General features: G+C 41.4%; 1 long non-coding RNA gene across 1 annotated transcript in view; it reads right to left on the bottom strand.

The window, feature by feature from the left end:
• Positions 1 to 9,468: 9,468 nt before the first annotated feature.
• The window catches only part of LOC137442402 (uncharacterized), an 82,059-nt gene continuing 77,631 nt past the window's right edge, over positions 9,469 to 13,896 (bottom strand). Inside the window, exon 3 of the long non-coding RNA XR_010987660.1 lies at positions 9,469 to 10,487. This is a non-coding gene — a long non-coding RNA (uncharacterized lncRNA). The remainder of the gene's footprint in view (positions 10,488 to 13,896) is intronic.

Below are 13,896 nucleotides of genomic sequence, written 5' to 3'. Positions count from 1 at the left end.
GAGGCATGTATGAGAAAACCTGACTACTTCTGCCAGCTGTAGACCAGCTGATAAAGAGAAATCCATTTACTTTTTACCTAGTGCTGAAGAAGAAAGGGTCTTGTCTCTTTTCTTAAATGTGTGCGAGTGTGCACAGCAAAGCAAACAAAAGTTTAAACTTTTTCAAATACCTCTTTTTCCTGGCAGAACTTTCTCTGCTTTCTGTTGGCTGAAGGGCATTGTAACGCATGCAATAAAAGGGGGAAAGATCTGCTGGTAGAGACTGTTTACTTTTAAAACTCTTGTTTGTTTTGCCTCTACTCTTGGAAAGAATGCAGTATTTCTATGAAGCTCTGTTAATTTTTTTTTTTTCTCCCTTTGACTGATTTGAGCACTGGTGAAAACACTCGATGCACAAATGGGAAACCAAAGGAATTTCAGTCTGTGTGGTAGAGAGATCACATGAACTGTTGTACTGCAAGCTTCTTTCTCTGATCCTTTTTGTGAGTGAATGGCTCTTACCTGGTAAAAACCTATGTACTTGGCCCAGAATTTTCAAATCAATCTCCTAAACTTTAACACTAGCACTGAAATCAATGGTGGAGTTTCTAAACCACTTCAGACACCAAATTAAAAATAGAGTAAGATATGTAAGTGCCAAACTGTGAGTTTAATCAGATGGTCACCATTCATGAATATACTGCCATTCTGAAAAGCCATTTTCTAGACCAATAGACCAGATGTGCTGATCTCACAGCCGGTCTCCATATGAGGTAGGAGGTCCCTGGGAGGTGAAAGCCCCACAGTTTTTGCAGGCTGGTAGCATCCATTTGTGGAACTTCATCATTTTGTGGGTAGCAGTTCATGAACTGTCCACCTTAAAGAGCTAGGAACTGACTTTCCAATACAGAGTTTCCATTGCTGCCTGTTGTGGACTCCGTGTGTGTCTGTGTGCTTTTCACCTTGCTGAAATAGACTGAAGATAAGAACATGCCAACGGTCCTGTTGGCTAAAATGCTTGTTCCAGAATGATGGTTTTCAGGGTGGTGTGGTATCTGACATTTGGGACTATTTTCTCTTATATAAGAACAAGCTTAGGAAAGGCAGGGGCAAGGGGTTAGCTTTCTCAAACTAGAAGTGACTGCTAGGAGAGCAGCTGTCACCCTATGCTCTGGATCTAGGATTTCTGAGAGATGTAACCAACATCTAGCTGCTTAACAATGAGGCAAGGATTGGGTTTTTCTTTTTCACTCTTAATTCATGGTCAAAAGCAACAGACACACTAATGTGCTTACACCTAAGTGCCTAGTAGCTGGAAGTGGTGGATCCAGGTAGGGTATGCTCCAGCTCCTGGAAAGATTCAGGCCTACACCTCTTACTCATCAGGAGTGTTTGCCAGACAACTGCTCATGAACTGGACTCAGTAGAGTAGGGGCATGTTTTCCTAACAAATGTCAGATACTGAAAGCAAGAAATCATGCTTCCGAGAGAGAGACCTGAATGTCTCTCCCATTGGAAGTGCACTGAGCCAGGAGGTAGAAGGCTGTCCTCTGACAGCTCTTTCCAAGACATTTTTGCCTCCTTACCTCCATTTTTATTGTTCATCTGCTAGGTATGAACAGAAAAAGAGCAGGAAGAGAACAGAAATGCCCTGGTACCAGAGATCAGAAATCAGGACTCCTCCCTACCACTGTCCCATCTGCATGGCTCTACTGCCAGAGCCAAGTGTTCCAGCTTTCTTATCCACAAAGACATGTCAGGGAAAGGGACAAGCAACTCTCCTTTTCCCACCTTTCATTATATTAGGAAAGTAAAGTTGACATTACAGTGGTTTTGAGGCACTCTGCCCTGATGGTCTTAGGAGTTGACTGGCCTACCCCTTTAAACAATGCCATGCACAGGGTCTGGATACCACTTGAGCACTGTATCACCTGAGCTCCCTATTTACCTGCTCTGTGCTGCACAGAAGTGGAGCTGGAGATGCCTGCACAAAGTGAGGTCAGGCAGGGAGATAATCAGGGCTTGCAAGAAAGATGCTGAGAGCAGATTTGGAGGTCTTGATTATGGTGGTTGGCTTTTAAAGTTCTCCTTGATGTGCCTTGAGCTTCTGTAAGATCTAACAATAAATATTGATCTATAAAGTGTTGTATTTATTTTGGTGATACAAGCTCCATTCCCTGAATGTTCAGGAACATAGATCTTTAGAGCCAGAAGGGATTAAAAGCTTCAGCTTCTGTGTAATGACAAACTAAGAACTTTATCCAAAAATGTCTGGTTCAAGCTTGTAGCTTGTGATGAGATATTGCAAGACTCTTAAAATTAAAGATCTCAAGAATTCTTGCCCATTCAGCCCCTTTTCCTTTCTTAAATCTGCCACAGTTCTTGAATAAAAAGCTCCTGAGAATATGTATGTAAATGCAGGGCATTTTACAACATGTTTGTGAGGCAGACAAATGGGTTAGGTCTTTGAGGAAGCCTGAATAGGTTAGGATTATAATTCATTGTAATGTTACGGCAAACTGCAATTTCAAATGAAGAAGTCATTCATTTTGTAGCCAATAAAAAATTTAAAGGGACAAAACCCCAATTTGCTTTATAATCAATAAGATGTACAACTTCTTTATCTTATTAGAAGAGGCTGTCGGTTGCAGTCAACCATTGTCAACAGGCTGTTTGATCTATCGGAGAAACAAACCACTTACAAGGAACGGAGCACTGCTGCTCTAGCTTTTGCAGCGTTTTTAATGAGGGCTGGCAACACTTCCATTCCATTACAAGATTCAAAAGTGTTAGAGTCACACCCAGGCTTAAAGTAGGAGAGTGGGGTTTACAAATAATTAACAGCACTATTTCAAATAACTCAGCAGATTAAGGCCTCATTCAGAATAAAGCAACTCTCTGTCTCTGTGAATGGTATTTAGGGCAGCCTAACATGCTGGTCTGCTTCATCTCAAGTGTGAGACTGCATGGGATTAAAGGGCACACATGGCTGCTTTCGAGTGGGCCAATCAAGAGTAATGAAGAGTCTGGGCACTGATATAAAAAGATGCAAGAAGGAGAAAATATGACATAGTGGGAGGGGGTGAGAGGCTATCTAGCTGTTGTTTCCCTCCATGACTATGGCAGTCCCTGTACAGGCTGGCCATGAAGCTCATGCAGCACAGCACTGTTGTATCCCTGCAGCACTTAAACTGGACAGCCCTGGAAAGGGCACTCCCTCCTACTGTGCATGCAGTGCTGGCTCACATAATAAGGTAATGAAGGTGATATGGGCTGAAATGAAGCTGTGGACTTGGCTTCTTTAGACATGTGTCCACTTGGGAGCCCCCTAATCCTATGGCATCCCACCTGTGGTGCTGTAATTACTGATACAGTGGCTGACATATGAGGGTCAAGACAGGATTTTCTTCTTCCCAGCCCCAAGGGAAGATGTGAAGCCTTGTGAGGAGGAGTACCCTGGGATTAAATTTGATCTGAGGCTGAGATGACAAATGTGGGATAAAAGCTCCTGTGGAAGGCAGCTTCCTAATTTAAAGATTATGCTAATAGAAGGCATATTGTTATGTCACATAATTCCTGAAATAAACTATAGAACAGCCCAGCAAGTCAAGGAGAACTGATTTGCAGCTCCCCCTGCACCTCAGACTGTGTTTTAACCACTTAGCTCACAAGAAAAAAAATCTCATCCACCTGGCAAAATACAGGGGGCTGGGAATAGCAGCACCTCTGCTAAGTCTCGCCTATCATTTGTGCTTTGGAGTAGGGGTGTAGTTGTCAAAGCAGATAACTCTGCCCCTGGGAAAGCTTTGTCCTGGGAAGCAGTTGTGGAAAGTCAGCCTTGCCCTGGCCCTAGCTCCCTGAGGAGCTGGGTTTGTGAGTCCCCTCTGTGGCCTTTGGAGCTGCTTCAGAAGCTGCTTGAAGCTGAATAGGTCCCAGAATTGTCAACAATCTGAGTAGCCTCTCACAGTCCTGCTGTGAACTGATTATCACATCTAACTAAATAATTTGCTGGAACAAATACCACTTCAGGCTCTGTTGTTTCAGGTGAAACTTAGTCCTAGTAAGTATAAATTTATAATAGCAGCTACAGAGTCATGAATTTCCCAACAGCAAAGGCTTAATTCAAATGCGTATTTCAGGCCCTTGCGGGGACACTCTCATCTCCGTATGCTGGGATTTGGGGATTTACACACATAATTCCCATTAACACTAACAGGAGTTACAGAACGCACATATATATTCCCCTTCTGATGCAGAGATCTCCCCCCGAGGATAATAACCACATTTTAAATTCTGCTTCCCGGAGTCTGCTGTGATCTTACACGTACGCAGTTATCAGCCCCGGCTCCTGCCAGGACGGGAGCACCTCGCAGCTGCCCCGGCCGCACGCCTTGCTCCCGCGGTTCCTGACTTTACTTTCCCAGGCCTTCACGAACGCGTTCCCAGCCTGCCGCTAATAACGGCGGCACTGAAAGCTACGCCGCCTTGCCGCTACCCCAGCACCGAGACGTGCCTGCAGCCGCCCGGTCCTCGCCGCCCGCCGGGCCGGCGCCCGCTGCCCGACTGTAGGAGAGGCGAGGACGCCGGCTGCAGCGGCGAGGCCGGCGGCGGAGCCCGAGTGCCACCTGCCGGGAGACACCCACTCCCGGGCCCGCACAACGACCCCGCTTTCAAGGACAACGGCTGGCACAGCGGGAGTTAACTGGGTGCAGTGAGTCCCGGCGGACACCCCCAATCCTAGGTGAATGGGGAGGTGGAGGAATCATAAAATTGAACTCGATGCAGCCGGAGGCACAAAAAGTTGTACAAATGGTGGCGGTGTAGCATCCGGGGTGTGAAACTTGATGGGAGAGGGAAAATGGAATACACACTTCCAAGCTGCCATGCATCATGCATTCATGTGTTTGGAAGAGATAAAAAGACGGGGGGGGAAAAAAAAAAAAAAAAAAAAAAAAAAAAAAAAAAAAAAAAAGTAAGGTTTCTTAGCATGGTTAGCTCAAAAAAGTAAAATAAAATTAGAATAGCCTCATTCAGTTTCCTGACATTTCTTTTGCAGCCATTAAGAGCACTGCTGAAAAACTTCTATAAGGCACTTCACTTAAATGGGATTTAACCTGATGTTTAAATGAGCTACCCAATCAAGGCCTGGAGGGTACTAGAATATCCTCTCTGGAAGTGTACTCATTATACTCTCTTGCATTTGTAATGTTTTGCAAATGCCTGCTTGTCTAACAAGATCTACTCACATAAAATGCATTTATAGCATAACTACAGTGGGAAAAAAAGGTCATAAATACTGTGTAACGTGCCTGACCAAAGCCTATTCATTGTGTCTCATTCCCTTTCTAGTTAGTGTGAAGTTGACCCTCTTGAAATTAATGGATTGATGCTTTTACAAAGTGTGTGATAGATAAATCAGATTATGTAGTGGCTAAGAGAACAGTTGCTTTGGAGAGAGATTTTTGTGTTCTTTTTTTTCTGGTGCTGATAGCTTTGATGATGTTAATGCGCTGATAACTGCAATGTCCCTTTGACAGACCCACTATGTCATTCGAGTCCTCGACTTGCACAGTGTAGAAGAGCTGAAGGCAGTCTTGCTGATGCAGATAGCCCTGTGTTGCACCTAGAGCTGAAGTGCTGACATGCAGCTCATAGTTCTCTGACTGCTGAATTAGTCTTAGCCAGAATTCTTCCATGAACTCAGAACTGTTACTCTGTTGTAGGTACAATCTCTGATAGGAATTCTCCATCACGTTGGCGAATTGTAATGTAAAAAGAGCCAAATTTATCTATCTGAAAAATGTGGAATGCTTATTAGTAGCTGAGTTTTAGCCTAAACTGGTAAAACCATACCCATTTTTTCATTTTTTCCCCAGCTCCTGCTGGAGGAGGTGTATGGAAATGGTGTGTCCCCATGCATGTGTATACTCACCAGAGTTCATCCCATCTTCATACTTCAAATTTCTCTATGCATCCAAAGAATTTGGCATTTCTCTGTGCATTTCTCTGTCTCCAAACAGATAATTGTCATTAATAAATCTTTTCTATATGCTGTGAAATGCTGGAGGATCTCCCAGCTCATTGCAATTATGTGTGTTTTAGATCAGAGAAGTGATGGCTTATACTTGGAGGCTCTGTAGAGAGTGTTGCATGTTATGCTAGCAACACAGCTTTGGCTACAGGCCCTGGTCCAAAGCCAGTTGCAATCAAATAGTCAAAGGTCATGTCTACACAGAATAAAGAAATTGTAGTTGTAGCTTGTCCTAGAATTACCCTTGGTAATTTGAGCTAGCTAGCATGAGAAATAATAACACAAGCAAATATATAGTTGAGACCTAACAGAATACAAAGGTCTCTGCTGTGGGTTGGTGATGTCTCCTGGAACCTATCTTATACACACAGAAACAGACTAAGCCTGTGTCATGTTTGTAGCCAGAACTGGGCCATCAGCGCATCCAGACACCTCTGTTCCCTACTCTCCACATGGCAACCCTGGTCAGAGGGATGACAGAACTTCCAGCCTCCAACCTCCCCCTAGGACACTGTGGCCAGGCACTGCCTCTTCCCTGACCCAGCTCCCACTGAAACATACAAGGCTATGAGTGCCAGAGCATGTGTCCCAGCTGCCCCTTGTCCCCATATCAGGATAAGGCTGTCCACATAACAGCTGAAAAACACCAGCTGCTGGAAAGGGATGGTTAAAGCACAGTGGTAACTGCCATTAGAGGGGAGAAAAGTCTAACCTTTATAGCCTGAGGGAGGGCGAAAGTTTGAGAATACAAATGTATTTTCAGAAAAAGAGACAATCACAAAAAGATATATATATAAAATACATTTAAATGGCTCTATAAATATTTTGCCATATTTGCTTTTTTTTTTTTAAGCTACCCTCCATATTTGTGGGCTCTGGATTGTTATTATTTCAGAGTCTGTATGGCTTTTTAACAGCATGGGATCTCTTCTTGTAATAGTGAGATGCAGAAAGGAAACACTGCTGAACTGAACTTCTCACATTCCAGTGTCCAAACTTTTCATCTTAGAGGAAAGTTACTTCTAAGAAATTGCCAGAAGGGACAATCCCAAGGAGTTGTGGTGAACAGAGCTAAATCCCAGCCAGTTACAAGTGTTCTTCTCTGAACTATCTGTTCAGAGTGCATTTTATTGTAATTTTTAAATAAAATGTCAATGGATTTTTGTAAAATTATGTAAAAGCAAGGGAATCCATGCTGCTAAAAAAATACAGAAATGATCATATATTTCTGAAACAACTGCCATAGAAAGGAAGTGGTTTGCTGTGAACAGTCACTAATCATTTTATCTCAATATCTGTTGGGTCACCCTCAAATTTAAGCAAGAGGGAGCAAAAGAAATCAAAAGATAGAGGAGAATAAAGGAGAAAGAAGTTTTACATTGCTGACCTTTCTTGAAGACAGACTTTCCACAGATCACAGAATCACCAAGGTTGGAAGAGACCTCAAAGATCACCAAGTCCAACCCATCACCACAGATCTCATGACTAAACCATGGCGCCAAGTGACACATCCAATCCCCTCTTGAACACCTCCAGGCATGATAACTCCACCACCTCCCTGGGCAGCCCATTCCAATGGCCAACGACTCTCTCAGTGAAGAACTTTCTCCTCACCTCGAGCCTAAACTTCCCCTGGCACAGCTTGAGACTGTGTCCTCTTGTTCTGGTGCTGGTTGCCTGGGAGAAGAGACCAACCCCCTCCTGGCTACAACCACCCTTCAGGTAGTTGTAGAGAGCAATAAAGTCTCCCCTGAGCCTCCTCTTCTCTAGGCTAAACAATCCCGGTGCCCTCAGCCTCTCCTCGTAGGGCTTGTGCTCGAGGCCTCTCCCCAGCCTTGTTGCCCTTCTCTGGACACGTTCAAGTGTCTCAATGTCCTTCTTAAACTGAGGGGCCCAAAACTGGACACAGTACTCAGATCACATTGACCTGTCTCCTGTCTATCTGTCAAAATGATTGTTTGTTCTTTCACAGTGCCTAGAACAATCGCAGGGTAAGGGTTTGTTTACTCTTTTGCATCATATTGAAATCACTTACTTTTATAATTGTAAACATCTGGTAAAGGAGTTAGGGAATAAGATAAGAGCAAAAATGGAGACCACTGCAGTGAATATGAAGGATTTTAAGACAGTGCAACAATGAGCATACTACAACTTCTGTAGCTGAAAAGTGAATTACTGGTTTAATCAAATGCCTTTCTCTCACTAGAATAGTGATAAACATGAGCAGTTATGTTTATCAGAATCAAAAATTTGCCAGAGTGAAAGAGTTACTATCATCTGTCCCTGATGTAAGACATGTATCTATCTAGTGAAATCTGAATAGCTCATTTAAAATGCTCTGGTCTCTGCTCTTAGCCGTATTGTGTGTTTAATCCCATGTAAAACCTTGCAAAGCAAAACATAATACCATGTCTGATTTTTAAAATGAACAAGAGCTCTTTTGCAAAATCTCCTCTCCATTTCCCAGAACTGGGTTGCTTGTTTTATAAAGCCATTGTTTTTTCTTGTGAGTAGTCTGCTATTGTTTTGATCTTGTTGCATCATTTTTTTTTAGCAGAAGAATGTTTTAAGAACAATAACATAACATTTAGAAATAATAGCCATAATGCCTCACTTTGGCACTGCTGTTCTTACTCACAAAGTCACATGTCCTGTCTGTGAAAGTAAGTAAAAGGCAGCACCTAAGAAAGGGCTTCAGAAAAATACCAAGCATATATAATATTTTTTGTGTTGCCACCAGGGGTATTGTTGGTTTGGTTTGTTTTTGTAATCCATGTCTGAGAGCTCTGTATGGTTATTGGTTATTTGTTTCAGATGCTTTCCAATTAGTCATGTAAATTTTTCAATAGCCAAGGCACTTTGTGCTCAATGACACATTCAGTAAAATGGAATCTCCCTTTGTCTTGAAAAACACTACCTGCATTTTCAATTTATTTGCCCCACTTTTCTTATTATAATACAAAGTGAGCAATTGTTCCCACTTGCTACCTAATCTTTCCATAATTAAAAAGTAATTGATCTGGTTTATAGTTTTACATTTTATAGGAAAAACAACATTCTCCCCTAAGATAAAAGTTCCAGTGTAAATATAGGTATAGCTAGGATATATACTTGTATTTAAACACCTATCTATAATGCTCCTTTAAATGAATCAGAATGGTAGAGTCTAGCATCAAAAAGTGCAATACTAACTTATGCCAAATTAATCTTTCAAGATTTTTTTTCTAAGTGTTCATTCATATTTGGGTTAATTTTCCTTTTTGTCTCCCTGGAAGGAAGCACTTTGCATTTCTTCTGCATGCAGTGTTGCTTGTCAGTAGTCCCCTCCTTCTCATTCCTGATGTTCATATTTCTGGTCAGGCGCTTCAAAACAAATCACAGAAGTCTGCACAAATATTTAATTTGCTTTATTCACAGTGCAGGTATATAAGAACTCTGAAACTACATGCCCTTATTGATTGAGTTTTAGTGAAATGAGTAAAAATTCATGTACCAGATGATTTTCAGACAGCCACCACCACAGAAAATTTCACTGATGGATGTCACCAAACAGGAGGTCACACTGCAGCATATGCACTCTACTGTACTGTGAAGTGACTTCATTTGTATGCAGCAAAGATAGTGTAACATGGGGCTGCCTCTGGAGTGAATAGTCAATCCTACAAACATTTATGACCCTGCAGACATGTCTGGGAAAGTTTACCTTGTCCTTATCCATGTAAAATGTATTGTCAATCAAAGTTACGTGGTCAGAGCCTTTGGGAAGCCTCAGCACTACCAGGCTGGACCAAATGGGTGGAGAGACATCAAAGAGAGTCTTTATAGCATGTCTTGTGGAGTATTTCTCAGAAAAGCCGCTGAACCAGGGCTTGGGATTTCTGACCTCAGTTTCCAGGGCTTGCTTTGGACAAACAAGGAAAGTTTTGGCTTTTACTGCCACAGCTTAAGAGCAGAATGCAGTTCTTCTCTCTCCATTGTGTGGAGTTAGGTCATCCCTTTAGTGGTGCTTTGTGTACAGGAGACCCTGATTTTATCTGAGGTCTCTAGACATTGTTTTGTAATGTGGAAAAGTGAACATGTTAGCAAAATTTTATTGAATGGTTGTCTGAATAAGTGAGATGAGGATAGGAAAGAAGAGAGAGAATAATATCTGTACTGAAGTTTTGGTAGAGGTGAAATCTGAGCTTGGGTTTTCTACATCCAGACCCTGTTCCTGCTCCATTTTGTGAAAGACTTGGGGATTTTAAAGAAATGTCAGCGGTGAATCATAAGAGTCAATTATTTTCACAAGAATTTTATTTTCACAAGAATTTTCTTAACTCTTTATTCATATAACCTGCACATCTGTCTTTCCTTTCCCCATCTTTTGTTTCCTTTTTTTTTTCTTTTATCATACCCCTTCCTCTTCAGCCAAGATCATTTATATGAAGTCATCCCAAGTTCATATTTTCAGATGCACTCCTTGTTATCTTGCAGTCTGCAAACAAATAAAAACCTTTTATAGTTCCTCTATCACAAAGAGGTCAATTGCTATAGAACTGAGACAACAGCAACTTCTGTTAAATGTAGTTTCAGTGACAAGGCTGGGCTAGTTATTTGTATCTCTGTTGTTTTCCTTAGAAAATAAAGTAAGAGTACATTAAATTTTATTGAGTGTTGGTCATGAAAAAAAATCTTTTTTTCCAATCAAAGACATTCAGATTTTTATCTTTATTTAATTGTAAGCCAGAAATATTTTTTTTCCTTTACAGAGTGACATACCCAGCTATACCAAATGCGAGCATGAAGCTAAGCTAGGGATAAGTATTTGATTAAGATTTTGCAGGATATATAGTAAAATACAGAAAAATAATTAACATTAATGTGAAAAGTCATAAAATAGGCAACTTGTGTGTGTATATATATATATACACACACATGTCTCTTTTTAAGACACACACTAAGTCACAGGTTTAAATTAGTACATATTTAGTAGAAATGAGCTGAAAATTAGTCTCACATTTTAGAGGTGACCTCTTATGTGGTGATGCAAGTGGTATTTTGGTGGGTATGTAAATGTGCTCAGGTATCCATAAAATTGAAATAATTACTCCTGGGTGAAGCCTGCCCTAGTACAGCCTAGGTTGTGCAGACCAGCAGCATCCCAGTCCAGGGACTGTATGAGTGTGTGTAGGTGTTGCAGCCCATAGAGACAAAAAAAAAATAAATTGGCTTCAGAGAAGCCAAAACAGCAAAAGACACATGTTTATGTAGTGACTGAGCCAAAAATAGCTGGTAAAGGAGGAGAATATGCTTAGGGCAGGTGGCTTTCAAGACAGGGGGCAGCAGCAGGAGCAAGGAGAGGCACATACCAGAGAGAGGTTCTACCAGTGACTTAGAGACAGCTATTATACCACACTTAACACCTCTAGTTTCACAAGTCAGGCTGAAGTCCACATTCGTGGTTTCCATTTTCTCCATATGAGTTTTGTAGGCACAGAGTTGCACTCTGGGCATTCGGATGACAGCCTTGCCCAACATTGTGTGTTTATTTCTTATTTGGGAATAGAAGTACTGGGTTTCCTCATGGAAAGAAAGGTATTAACTCATCTGCAGGTGCAATCTTAATGTATTCTTAAGCGTCTGGCCTCTTTGCTTTCCCAGTTTAATTTTATAGTCCTGTTTTGTGATATTGTTTGTTTTTTTAAAAAATTAGTCCAAAATATCCCTTAACTGAGCTCTCTTTAATATCCCAGAATCTTTTTACCTGGACTTGCCTGACTCTTAGTGGTGAGGAGGGAGGGAAAGCAGAGAAAAAAGGTACACAAGGATCTTTTGACCATTGGCATTGGTTCCAAACCTCAGAGTAAATGCCTATATTCTTTGTTCTTTCTAGTAATGTAACTTTCCAATCATGTAAAGTACAACATGCCAGGAAACTCTGTAACAGTTAATTCATTTTTGTGCAGTTCCCAACTGCCAGAAGTCAAGGGAGCAAACGAGAACATAGTGTAAGCCACAGTTCACATGACTATGCTACAGACCACAATGACTGTTGATTGATGCAGTGTGAGTTTACCCTCCAGGATACAGCTGAGGTTATTGGTGGGACAAGGAACTGAAGATTGTGTTGCAGCTATTGGCTTCATTCATGAATTGTTAATGTAGAAGAATAAAAGAATTCACTCAAGGCAATCAATTTCACTTTAAAAATACAACAATTCACCCCAAAAGAGTGAAAGAAGGCTTAAGTGATAAATTGCAGGAATATTGCTTTCACATTTGACACCCATTAGCCCTGTTTTATATTGGGAAAATAGTATCATTAAGGGAAGTAGACAGTGCTTTACAACTATTAGGTTATGAAAAGATTCAGCTACGATGTAAAGATAACTGTTATTAAATAGGAACATTTTGCAAAGCCTTTAAAGGATAAAAAGGAAGAAAAGTTGTCTGTGGTAGCATAGGTCTTTTTCTGCATGCTTTCACCAAAAAAAAAAAGAAAGGCACATCTCACATCCTGAAGACAGAACAATCGGAGCTATTTGAATTGAGAGGCACTTAATAGGAAGCTAGATTCCCTTAGCACTAAATGCATATGCCTGTATAAACTGAAGAAAGTTGCTGTCCTCCAAAAGCTCAGAAGTGAAGTAATTACTGTCTGCTGCATTCCTGCAGTGGAATGGTAGTGACTGTTGTGCCCTGGGAAGAGCCATGGAGCAGAGGTTCTGTGGTCAGTGTCCAGTTCTCCAGGGTTAAGAGCCAAACTAAGCAGTGCCTCCTTTGTCCTTGCCAGCCTCTTCAGACATAAGCTGCAACCACTTCCACCAGCAACTTTCATTCCATAGTCCCTTTCCAACACAGATCAGAAGCACTCACTCAATCTTATAATACACTATCTTGTAAGCTGTTAAAGAATTCCTACTAATGTCCAGCAATTGCTGTCCTTTCTTTTTCCAAGTCTAATTTCAGGCAGATAAAACCAACTTCTCACCATGCTTTATCCATCTGCAGCTTGTCTTCCCACCACATTATACCCCAAATGTCCCTCGGAGAAGGAAGAGTATAACGCTGACAGAGAGGGGGCAGTTCATTTTCTAACCTATGCCCTCTTCATTCTGAACAAAAAGCACAGATATCTATTGAAACCATTAGCCTTCATCCTATGTGTCATGTTATGTCCTAAAGTGAAGCACAGCAGTATTGTAGATACAGGGATTTGTGAAAGAAAAGGATGAGAGGAAGATAGTGAAGGCTGCATGAAGCATCAAACAGGAACAAGAAGAGAACTGAGAGCAAGGATTAGTTTTTTACACTGAATGTTGGGGGGGAGGGGGGGAAGAAAAAGGCTTGGAGCTCTCATCCTTTCTGTGTTTTATGCTTTATACTTGCTTTCTGAACTGTGGATATAATCAGGGTTTGGTGGTCCTTTTTTTCCCCTTAATCATTACCCCTGCATTTGCTTAATTTTTGAGGTGAAAACAACATTTTCAAATTCACTAAGAAATTTCTGTTCAGGTAGTGCCAGTGTATGAAATGAAAAATCAGAGACTGTTACTGGCACTAAGCAAAAAAAAAGGACCTGGAAAGTCCTTATTATTGGCTTGTAGACATGTGGACAAGGAAATGCCTTTCATCAGCATGTGTGGTTCACATAATACTTTGTGTGTATTTTGCCAGCACCTTGTCTTCTCTTTCAATAGCATTAGCTCAAGCATCATTTGCCCAAAAATTATTCCCTGGGGTCTCAAGGGAGCAACCTTGCTGAAGACCACTCCTAAAAGGTCTTCAGGAGAAACTGCTCTTTACCATCTGCCCACCAGAGTATCTTCCCCAGGTAATTTTCTTCCAACAATTCCTCCCTCTTTGTGTTTTCCCTAACCTCTCTGTTTCATTTTCTTCTTTGC

Source organism: Melanerpes formicivorus, unplaced genomic scaffold, assembly GCF_026170545.1.
Source record: "Melanerpes formicivorus ecotype bairdi unplaced genomic scaffold, bMelFor1.0.p_v2 SCAF_7, whole genome shotgun sequence".
NCBI lineage: Eukaryota > Metazoa > Chordata > Aves > Piciformes > Picidae > Melanerpes > Melanerpes formicivorus.
Note: the sequence above shows the minus strand (reverse complement) of the source record. Positions and strands in the feature narration are given on the sequence as shown.